Raw genomic sequence first — 11,231 nt, 5'->3', positions numbered from 1 at the left:
TCTCTTATTTGTTTTCCCACAGTTGTTCAGCAGCTAATAAAATGTAACCATTTTAATGAAGCTTCTGGACTTAGCAGAGAGTAATCTAGGGCTTGCAGGATCAACGGGCCAATCTTAGTCAAGGGGATGGGGCCAAGTAGGGGTGGATATTCAGTCGGCACTTCTCCAGCCCCGTGGGTGTTTGTGGGCTGCTTCCACCTAGAGTTGGTGCCCTTTTCTAATTGTCACAAAGCTGACACAAAAGCTAATAAAAGTCTAAATACAATCACAAATCAATTTTATGATTTCTCATCACTCCCCAATAATTTGCTCGATAAATTTATTACTTGCCAGTCCTTGCTTGAAAGCTTGGGTAGGTCTCATACCTTTTTTAATCACTCTTAGATAATAAATATATAATTCTTTTGTATTGGAAAACTTAAAAATGCTACTTCAAGCAATAAGCAAAATATCCAATTTCATTGAAAACTAAAGCTTCTGGAAACCAGATGCTTTATTTTCATGTCTTGCTCTTTTGCTCTTCCCTGTTTTTGTTTTTATTGTGCATTAGATGAAATTAGTTTCCATTTGATAGTTTTACATAAAGTGTTTCATGACCTTGGTTTCATTCCCCACAATGTGTCAGCACTCTCCCTGTTTCCGCCCTGGCTTCCTCATTTCCTTTTGTCCTGATTTTCTACCCCTTCATGCCTTCTCATTTTTGCTCTTGGGCAGATAATTGCCCTTTTGATCTTTATAATTGATTGTTCTAAGGAATATGTTCCACTCAGGTATTATTGTTTATCTTATGGTCTTGTCTATTGTTTGGCTGGGAGCTGGTCTTCCGGAATGGCTGTAGTTCTAGGTCACAAGGGTGTTTTAGTGCAATAGTCTCAGAGGTTCTTCCACTCTGTCAGACCACTAAGTCTGGTCTTTTTTGTGAATTTGATTTTTTTAGCTGAAAGTTTACAGAGCAAATTAGTTTCTCATTCAAAGATTTGTACACAAATTGTTCAGTGACATTGGTTGTAGTCGTGTCAGCACTGTCCCCCTTTTCACCCCGTGTTCCCCATGTCCATTAGTCCAGTTTTCCTGTCCCTTCCTGCCTTCTAGTCTTTGCTTTTGGTCCCGTATACTTGACTGAACTAAGAAGCACATTCTCCGTGTGTGTTGTTTGTTTTATAGTCCTGTCTAATCTATGGCTGAAAGGTAGACATCGGGAGTGGCTTCAGTTCTGAGTTAGCAGGTGTCCGGGGGCTATAGTCTTGGGGGTTCCTCCAGCCTCTGTCAGACCACTGTCTTAGTCGACTATCTAGTGCTGCTATAACAGAAATACCACAAGTGGATGGCTTTAACAAAGAGAAGTGTATTCTCTCACAGCCTAGTAGGCTGCAAGTCCAAATTCAGCTCCAGGGGAAGGCTTTCTCTGTCAGCTTTGGAGGAAGGTCCATGTCATCAATCTTCCCTTGGTCTAGAAGCTTCTCCACGCAGGAACCTCAGGTCCAAAGGACACGCTCTGCTCCTGACACTGCTTTCTTGGTGGTATGAGGTCCCCAACTCTCTGCTCCCTTCCTTTTCCTTTTATCTCTAAAGAGATTGGCTTAAGACACTATCTAATCTTGTAGATCTTATCAGTATAACTGCCACTAATCCATCTCATTACATCATAGTAATAAGATTTACAACATATAGTGAAATCACATCAGATAACAAAATGGTAGACAATCATATGATACTGGGAATCATGACCTAGCCAAGCTGACAGATATTTCGAGGGGACACAATTCAATCCATGACAACCACTAACTCTGTTTTTTTGTGTGTGAATTTTAATTTTCCTTGTGTCTTTGGTTTTCTTCATTCTCCTTTGCTCCTGTCGGGTTGGGACCAATAAATGCATCTTAGATGGTCACTCACAAGCTCTTAAAAACCCAGATGATACCACAGTGGGATGTAGAACATTTTCTTTATAGAACTATGTTATACCAATTGAACTAGATATCTCCCCAGGCCATGGCCCCCAGTCCTCAGCCCCAGTAACTCGGTCCCTCAAGGTGTTTAGATATGTCTGGGAAGCTTCTACGATTTTGCCTTGGTCAGGTTATGCTGACTTCCCCTATGTTGTGCGTTCTCTTTCTCTTCACAAAAGTTAACACTTGTGTACTATTTAGTTAGTGATTTCCCCTCAGCCCCTTCTGTCTCTCATAACCATCAAAGATTTTTTTTCTGTGTGTAAAACTTTTCTTGAGCTTTTATAACAATGATCTCACAATATTTGTCCTTTTTGTGATTGAGTTATTTCACTTAGCAATGCCCTCCGGATTCATCCACGTTGTGAGATTCATCATTGTTCTTTATCTTTGGGTAGTGTTCCATTGGGTGGATGTACCATAATTTGTTTATCCATCCGTCTGATAATGGACAATTAGGTTATTTCCATCTTTTTGCTATTGTGATTAATGCTGCAATGAACATGGTGCTGCCAGTTCACTGGCCACTGGTCCTCTGCTGCTGTTTCTCAGCATCTACGCCTTCTCCAGTGTTAACAGTTCTCCTCACTTCCTTCTGAGTCTTCTATCCATTCACAGTTTCAAAACCGGTTCCACATTTTAGGTATCTGTTAGAGCAGCACCGTACTCTCTGTCAACTTTGGAGGACGGTCCTTCTCGTCACTCTTCCCCCGGACTAGGAGCTTCTCTGGGCAGGAACCCTGGGTCCAAAGGACACACTCCGCTCCCAGTGCTACTTTCTTGGTGGTATGAGGTCCCCTGTCTCTGCTTGCTTCCCTTTCCTTTTATCTCTTGTAAGATAAAAGGTGGTGCAGGCCACACTCTAGGGAAACTCCCTTTATATTGGATCAGGATTGTGACCTTAGTAAGGGTGTTACAATCCCACTTTAATCCTCTTTAACATAAAATTACAATCACAAAATGGAGGACAACCACACAATACTGGGAACCATGGCCTAACCAAGTTGACACATATTTTTGGGGGACACAATTCAATCCATTACATTCAGTTTCCGTGTATTTGATTTTTTTTCCCTTGCTCTTCCTGTTATTAATTTCTACTTTTATGGCGTTGTGATCAGAGAAGATACTTTGTATTATCTCAGTGTTTTGGATTTTGTTGAGGGTTGCTTTGTGGCCTAAGATATAGCCTATTCTGAAAAACATTCCATGTGCATTGGAAAAGAATATGTAGCATGCGACTTTTGGGTGGAGTATTCTATACATGTCTATGAGGTCAAGTTGGATGATTGTGGCCTTTAGATCTTCTGTATTCTGTTGAGTTTCTTTCAAGATGTTCTGTCCTTTACTGAGAGTGGTGTGTTGAAGTCTCCTACTATTATTGTGGAACTGTCTATTTCTCTTTTGATGCCATTAGAGTTTGTTTTATGTATTTTGGAGCCCTGTAATTGGGTGCGTAGATATTTATTATGGTTACATCTTTGTGGTGGATTGTCCCTTTAATCATTATATAATGTCCTTCTTTGTCTTTTATGGTTGGTTTTGCTTTAAAGTCTATTTTATCTGAAATTAGTATTGCCACTCCTGCTCTTTTTGGGTTGCTGCAAATGGTTTACTCTTGACTGCTAATCTAAAGGTTGGCGGTTCCAACCCACCCAATGGCACCATGGAAGAAAGACCTGGCAACCTGCTTCTGTAGGGATTACAGAAAACTCCAGGGAGCAGTTCTACTCTGTAACACGCTGGATCGCCATGAGTCGGAATCAACTCAACAGCAACATGTATGTAAATGATATAATAATATACCTAGAAAACAGAGAATCAAAGCAAAAAAAACTAAGAAATCCTGTAAGGTAACATGATATGAAATTAACCTAAAAACATATATACAAAAAGTACAAACAGTAACTATTTAGAAGTTATAATGCCATTTAATATAGATATTAAAAACATAAAATACTTAACAGGAAATGTGCAAAAACAATATTGGGAAAACTGTAAAACACTTCTGAAAGACAAAAAAGAATACTCGAACAAATGGAAAGACATTACTTCTTCTGATACAGAACAATTCAATGCCATAAAGATGTCAATTCTCTCAAAGTAATGTATAGAAGTAATGTGATTTCAATAAAAATAAAATGAATTTTTTTTCCTGGAGCTATGCAAGCTAATTCTAATGCTCATAAGAAAAAATAATCATACAGTGATTTTCTTCAGAACATCAAGGAAAATTCTGAAAAATAAAAGCGATAAAGGAGGTCTTGCCTTAACAAATATAAGAACATACTGTAAATCTTTCTAATAAAAATATTTTAATACTAGCATATGAATAGACAGACTAATGGAAGAGAATATTAAGACCTGAAGTAAACCAAAGTACATATAGAAATTTCCATATGATAAATATGATATCTCAAATCACTTGGGAAAAGATGGATTTTTAAATAAATGATGTTGAGTAACAAGATATCCAATTGGAAAAAGGTAAAATCGGATCTATAACTCACATCATACATCACAATAATCTCCAAACTTACCAGAAATCTAAATTTAAAAGAAAATTATTAAAATACTAGAAGACTACATGAGTGAGTTACTTTATAATCTGGGTGTAAGGAAAGGTTTTCTATGATCCAAAGATCACAAAAAAAATTTTTTTTATATTTGACTAAATAAAAATTAGCCCTTCTACTATACTGGCCCTAACCCCATGATCAGAGATCCAGTGTGATGATTCTGCCAGTTGACAAGTACATCTATTCCAATGATAGATTCAGGATCTGGGGAAATAACCACAGGAAAAAAAGATCTTGCAGCACTGCTTCAGGTACATGACGTAAATACCCCTCCAAGTCTCCCTCAAAGGAGCCTATGACCATTTACTAGAGTGCCTGTGTACTAGAGAAAAGGAAATACCCAGATCTTAAGGAATGATTGACTCTAAATGGACACTAATTAGTAGAGACCCAAATTACCGCTAAGGCCCACCCATCAAAGTGGGGGCTTATAGTGGTCAGATGACAGATGGAGTCGTAACTCCAGGATGACTCACAGTAAGCCCAGTTGGTCCATGGACCCTTCCTGTGGTTATTTCCCCAGTCAAGGTCTCTGAGTCTATGAAATGGCTTACATCTGGAAACTGGGTGAGTGGCCATGACTCTCTATTGTGGTGACTCAAATCAAGATTTTGGTCCCCAGACCTAAACTTTTTCTATTTATAAGTCCCATTTCATTTCTCGAGGCCCTGGGTGGAACAAACGGTTAACTTTCTCAGCTGCTAACAGAAAGGTTGGAGGTCCAAGTCCACCCAGAGACACCTTGGAAGAAAGACCTAGCCATCTACTTCTGAAAGATCAACCATTGAAAACCCTATGGAGCAAAGTTCTACTCTGTCACGTATAGGGTCACTGTGAGTCAGAATCTACTTGACGGCAACTGGTTACTGGTTTATTTCATTCCTAGAAACACTGTGATCAATTAGCAACTGCCAAAGATCCCTGTGGACCAAGACATTTTAATTACCTGCATGTCCCTTCTGCCCTGAACAGTAAATACACTCTCTTTGTTTTGGGCAGTTAAGCCGTGCTACTTAACCTTTGCTCTTCCAGGATTCCATCATCCCCATAGAAATCAGCAAGCTCGTCTCGATGTGACATTCCCTACAGTCATACGTGGCCTACAAAAGAGACCAAACACAGAGCTTTTTAAGAGTGCAGGTGTTCCCCTCAGTAATGTATTTCTCAATGCCTTAGTAAAGGGGGTGTTTTCTAGATCTTCCTATGGAAAATAGTTGTTGGTGGGGATGGGCAGATCATGAACAATAAATTCACTTCAACATTGCTATCTCCCTAAGCCTTTGAATTGCATCCTGTATATCATGCCAGAGAAATTCCAACATCTTAATCTCATTAAACACAGGCCAGAGATGAGTCCACGTTTCTGTTAACCAACCAAGTAAGCTGTAAGGGCCACTTCCAGCTGCACGATATAACACATTAAATCCAGAATCTCAAGGAAGTGCACCCGTGTCAATTAATTTAGCCTGATCTGTTGTCATAATCCACTATTCTTGGACTAACTCCCTTAAATCCACTCCTATACATATTCCCCAGGTATCTGCTAATATATATTTGCAAAATCTTGCAATTCTTTTGTCTTATAAACTATTTCCCCCTCGACTATGGTGTCTACATTTCTCCCTGGAACATGCTGAGATTTGACCCTAGTTACGTGTCTAGTGGCAACAGGAATGGTTGTAGGTGTTGAGAAGAATGAGAATCTTCTTTTAATACATCTGCCCCAGGTGAAGTTGTTATGGGTTTTTCAAGCAAAGGAAAGCTCGTCTTTTCAGACACGGGACAGCAAGCCACTTCCACTGGCTAGGAAGCCTCAGCATGACTTCAGGTATTGAGATTGTCAATTTCATCTCCCACCAGTTGTCCCCTTTTCAAGTTGGAGGGTCCTATTCTTTTTCAGGAGTCCCTGGGTGGTGCAAATGGTTCACATGCTCGGCTCCTAACTGAAAGGTTGTAAATTCAAGTCCACCTAAATGTGCCTCAGAAGAAAGTCCTGGCAATCTATTTCTGAATAATCTGCCATTGAAAACCCTATGGGGCACAGTTCTACTCTGACCCGTATGGGGTCACCATGAGTTGGAGTTGACTCAGCAGAAACTGAGACTCTTTCCCAATCAATGCCCTGAATTTCAATAAACAACATGGTGAGACCGTGAACTCAATAGCCATTGTAATTCTGCAACCTGCTCAATTAAGTTTTGTGTTTCATGTTTCAACAATATCAGTCTTGGAGTTGCAGGGAAAAAGAGATTCTTTTAGGGCTGTCGTGGAAGCTCTCTGATTCTCAGACTGTGATGTGGGCTGAGAGTTAAAGGATGAGTTGCCATTTTTTCTCTGTGAACACCCCCGTGTACTCTGGAGACTCAATCCCATACCATGGCCCTTATAGTCATCAGTACTGCTATAATGGCCAAGGGCAGCAGCTCCTTGGACTGCAATGTACTTGCCTCAGTTGGCACGCATCAAAATCAACCACAGGTGATAGCTTGATTAATTGTGATGTCTCTGCGTGTCATAGATTATAAGCATCCCATTTCCCGCTGGCAAGCAGTTCAGCACTGTGTTCAAATCCAAGGATATGACCAAAATAATCCTGAAATCCTGTCTTCGAAGGTGTGTGTCTGGGACCATCCCCTGTATCACTTCTCTATTGGGCAAAGTTCAGTCACACCAGAATTCAAACAGGGAAATTTTAATAAAAAGAAATATTAATTAAATAACAGATTAGGGGCAATGGTGGTTGAGTGATAGAATTCTCACCTTCCATGAAAGAGATCAAGAGGTGCTAATGCACTTTGTCTTAGTCATCTAGTGCTGCTCTAACAGAAATACCACAAGTGGATGGCTTTAACAAAGAGATGTTTATTCTCTCACAGTCTAGTAGGCTACGAGTCCAAATTCAGGGTGTCAGCTCCAGGAGAAGGCTTTCTCTCTCTGTTGGCTCTGGAGGAAGGTCCTTGTGAAGCATCAGTCTTCCCTTGGTCTGGGAGCATCTCAGCGCAGTAACCTCAGGTCCGAAGGACGTGCTCTGCTCCCGGCATTGCTTTCTTGCTGCCGTGAGGTTCCCATGTGTCTCTGCTCACTTCTCTCTTTTATATCTCAAAAGAGATTGGATTAAAACACTGTCTAATCTTGTAGATGTCATCAGTATAACCTCATCATAGTGATAGAGTTTACAACACATAAGGAAATCACATCAGATTAGACAATCATACAATAACTGGGAATCATGACCTAGTCAAGTTGACAGATATTTTTGGGGGACACAATTCAATCCATGACAGGCCTCAAGTGCAGCTACCAGCTGTCTGTCAGTGGAGGCTTGCGTGTTGCTATGATGCTGAACATGTTTCAAAGGAGTTTCTAGACTAAGACAGACTAGGAAGAAAGGCCTGGTGATCTACTCCTGAAAAATCAGCCAACGAAAGCCCTATGGATCACAACAGTCAGATCTGCATCTCAACACAGGAATGGCACAGGACTGGGCATCATGCATGAGGTTTCCTTGAGTTGGGGGCAGCTCTAAGGCAGCTAACAACAACAGAGGATTCACTAGAGAAATTAAAAGAGAACTTTAATGGCTACCTCAGAGCTGAGGTAAAAGTATACAAATAAGAAACAAATTTTGAAGGGGGCTCTCTCTCCAAAGCTGAGATTCAGACTTCATTCAAAAGGGTGTACCTGTGGCCCAGGGGAAGTTTATTGTGTTGTCCTGACCCAGAGCTGGTCCACTGCTGGTGGGCTAAAGCTGGCAAGCAGGAAACGTCCCACTGGGACGTCAGCAGGCCAAGGCTGGCAAACAGGAAACCACGTATCAGGAATGCCGAGCAAGAAACGGTCCACCAAGGAGTCAGCAAAACGTGCTGGAAAGAGAACTCCACTCGGTGTTCAGCTTGCCTATCACCAGTAACTGTGCTGCTACAGAAGCAAGAAGCGAGGATGCTCACCAGGAATCACAGGAGAAACCCCTTCCTCCTGCAGTGTCCCTCCAGTGCCCTCTACCGTCCAAGCCTGCCATCGCGCCAGCTGGCAAAGGAAGTAAGTTTGCTATCCAACTCCAGTATCACGAAGCAGGGCAAAGATAATAGATTTGGAACAGAAAGGATGTAAACTGATAGCTGGCACAGGCTCTCTGGTAAAAACGCTGATTCCTGTTCTTGGGCAAGAAGAGTACAAAATGAGCCTGGGACATCTTTTTATAATTAGAATTCAAGGAAGCACTCAAAGATAAAATAAGGTTATATCCGAGGGACCAAAGAGCAGATTCGATGAGGCTTCTAGTCACCAAAACTGGGGCAATTTGAGTGACGGAAAGAATAATAACAGTAATGGATTATAACAGGTTAAAATTTTTTAATTCCATTAGTGCATAGCAATATAGAAGAGAGGGAGCACATAACAGAAGGAAACGCCTTCTTCACAGATGAATATCAGCTAATACTAAATGTAAAAGGAATAAGAAAATTAGAAAATCGTCGTTTTTCAGTCCACAATGTAATAATTGATTTGAGAAATGATCATTAATGAATGTTAAAATCATTGCACAAAAGGTTATTGGGAACAGGATATTCACCTGGCCTCAGAATATTGCTCCACAAATTGCTGCCTACATAGAAAGGGACAAAGGTGCTTTTAACTTGAGAGATTCGGTATTTATCATCTTCATCCAATCAACCTTACCTTCATTAATGGTAGGACTACTAGATATGTGTCTCCTAATGTGATACAATGATAAGTATACAACATCACCCGTGAAATATTTTTGTAAAAAAATGTTTAGCGGGATCAAATCGCGCGAAAAGAAACAAATCCAGAACTTGGGACACTGGTCTGAACTTTCCAAAAAATAGAGTTGAAAAGTAAGATTTGAATTTCAGGTTTACAACAAATCGTATTTTAATAAAAGTATGTCCTTGTTGTTGTTAGGTGCCGTCGAGTCTGTTCGTACTCATAGCAACCCTATGTACAAAAGAAGGAAACACGGCCCAGTCCTGCACCATCCTCATACTTGTTGTTCTGCTTGAGCCCACCATTGCAGCCACTGTGTCGATCCATCTCGTTGAGGATTGTCATGGATTGAATTGTGTCTTCCAAAAATATGTGTCAACTTGTTTAGGCCATGATTCCCAGTATTGTGTGGTTGTCCTCCATTTTGTGATTGATATAATTTCCCTATGTGTTGTAAATCCTCATCTCTGTCTGTGGTTAATGAGGCAAGATTAGGTTATGTTAAAGAGGATTAGGGTGGGAAGTAACACCCTTTACCCAGGTCACATCTCTGATCCAATGTAAAGGGTGTTTCCCTGGGGTGTGGCCTGCACCGCCTTTTATCTTTCAAGAGATAAAAGGAAAGGGAAGTGAGCAGAGAGTGGGGGACCTCATACCACCAAGAAAGCAGCGCCAGGAGCAGAGTGTGTCCTTTGGACCTGGGGTTCCTGTGAGGAGAAGCTCCTAGTCCAGAGGAAGATTGACGACAAGAACCTTCTTTCAGAGCCAACAGAGAGAGTAAGCCTTCCCCTGTAGCTGACACCCTGAATTTGGACTTCTAGCCTACTAGACTGTGAGAGAATAAACTTCTGTTTGTTAAAGCCATCCACTTGTGGTATTTCTGTTATAGCAGCACTAGATGACTAAGACAAGGGTCTTCCTCTTTCTCATTGACCGTCTACTTTATGAAGCATGATGTCCTTTTCCAGGAACTGATCCCTCCTGATAACAAGTCCAAAGTATGTGAGACAAATTCTCACCATCCTTGCTTCCAAGGAGCATTCCTACTGTACTTCCTCCGAGACAGATTTTTTCGTTCTTTCGGCAGTCTGTGGTATATTCAATATTCTTCACCAACAACATAATTCAAAGGCATCAGTTCTTCTTCGGTCTTCCTTATGTATGTCCTAAGTATTGCATATGAGGCATCGGTGGTTCAGTGGTAGAATTCCTGCCTCCTATGCGGGAGACCTGGGTTCAATTCCCAGCCAATGCTCCTCAAGCGCAGCCACCACTGGTCTGTCAGTAGAGGCTCGCATGTTGCTATGATGCTGAATAAGTTTCAGCAAAGCTTTCAGACTAAGATGGACTAGGAAGAAATGCCTGGCCATCTACTTCCGAAGATCAGCCAGAATGGATGACTCAGGATTGAGCAGTGTTTTGTTCCATCATGCATGGGGTAACCATGAGTCGAGGACCAACTCAATGGGAGCTAACAACAAGTATTACAAGGGACATACTACACTAAAAAATCATTTGTTGTTTATCTGAAATTCAAATTTAACTGGATGGATGTCCTATATTTTTATTTGCTATAGCTGGCAATCTTTCAAAAAATGTCAATGTCTTGAGAGAAAGATAGAGGGAGAGAAATGCTATTCCACTGTAAAAGCCTAAAAAGGCATAACCAAGTGCATGAACCAATGTCTCCTGAATTGAAAAAAGCACGAACTACAAAAGACTTTTGGGGGACAACTGTGGCAATTTGAATATACATAGTATTTTAGATGATATTGTGGAATTATTGTTAATTTTCTTAGATGTGATCATTGCATTATGTTTATGAAAGTGACTGCCCCTATTCTTTTTTTGTAATTTATTTTATTTTTGTTGTTGTTGTTGAGACTATACATAGCAGAACCCACTCCCATTCCACAGTTTCAAGACATAATGATTAGTGACATTGGTTACATTCTTCACACTGTGTCAACATTCT

At 40.7% G+C, this 11,231-nt stretch overlaps 1 non-coding gene across 1 annotated transcript; it reads left to right on the top strand.

Annotated features, from left to right (window-relative positions):
• The first annotated feature begins 10,440 nt into the window (after positions 1-10,440).
• Positions 10,441-10,511, top strand: TRNAR-CCU (transfer RNA arginine (anticodon CCU)). Its single transcript has one exon. It is a non-coding gene; the product is annotated as a tRNA-Arg (tRNA).
• The last annotated feature ends 720 nt before the right edge of the window (positions 10,512-11,231 follow it).

The sequence above is a fragment of the Trichechus manatus genome, unplaced genomic scaffold (genome assembly GCF_000243295.1).
Source record: "Trichechus manatus latirostris isolate Lorelei unplaced genomic scaffold, TriManLat1.0 scaffold00286, whole genome shotgun sequence".
Taxonomy (NCBI): domain Eukaryota; kingdom Metazoa; phylum Chordata; class Mammalia; order Sirenia; family Trichechidae; genus Trichechus; species Trichechus manatus.
Note: the sequence above shows the minus strand (reverse complement) of the source record. Positions and strands in the feature narration are given on the sequence as shown.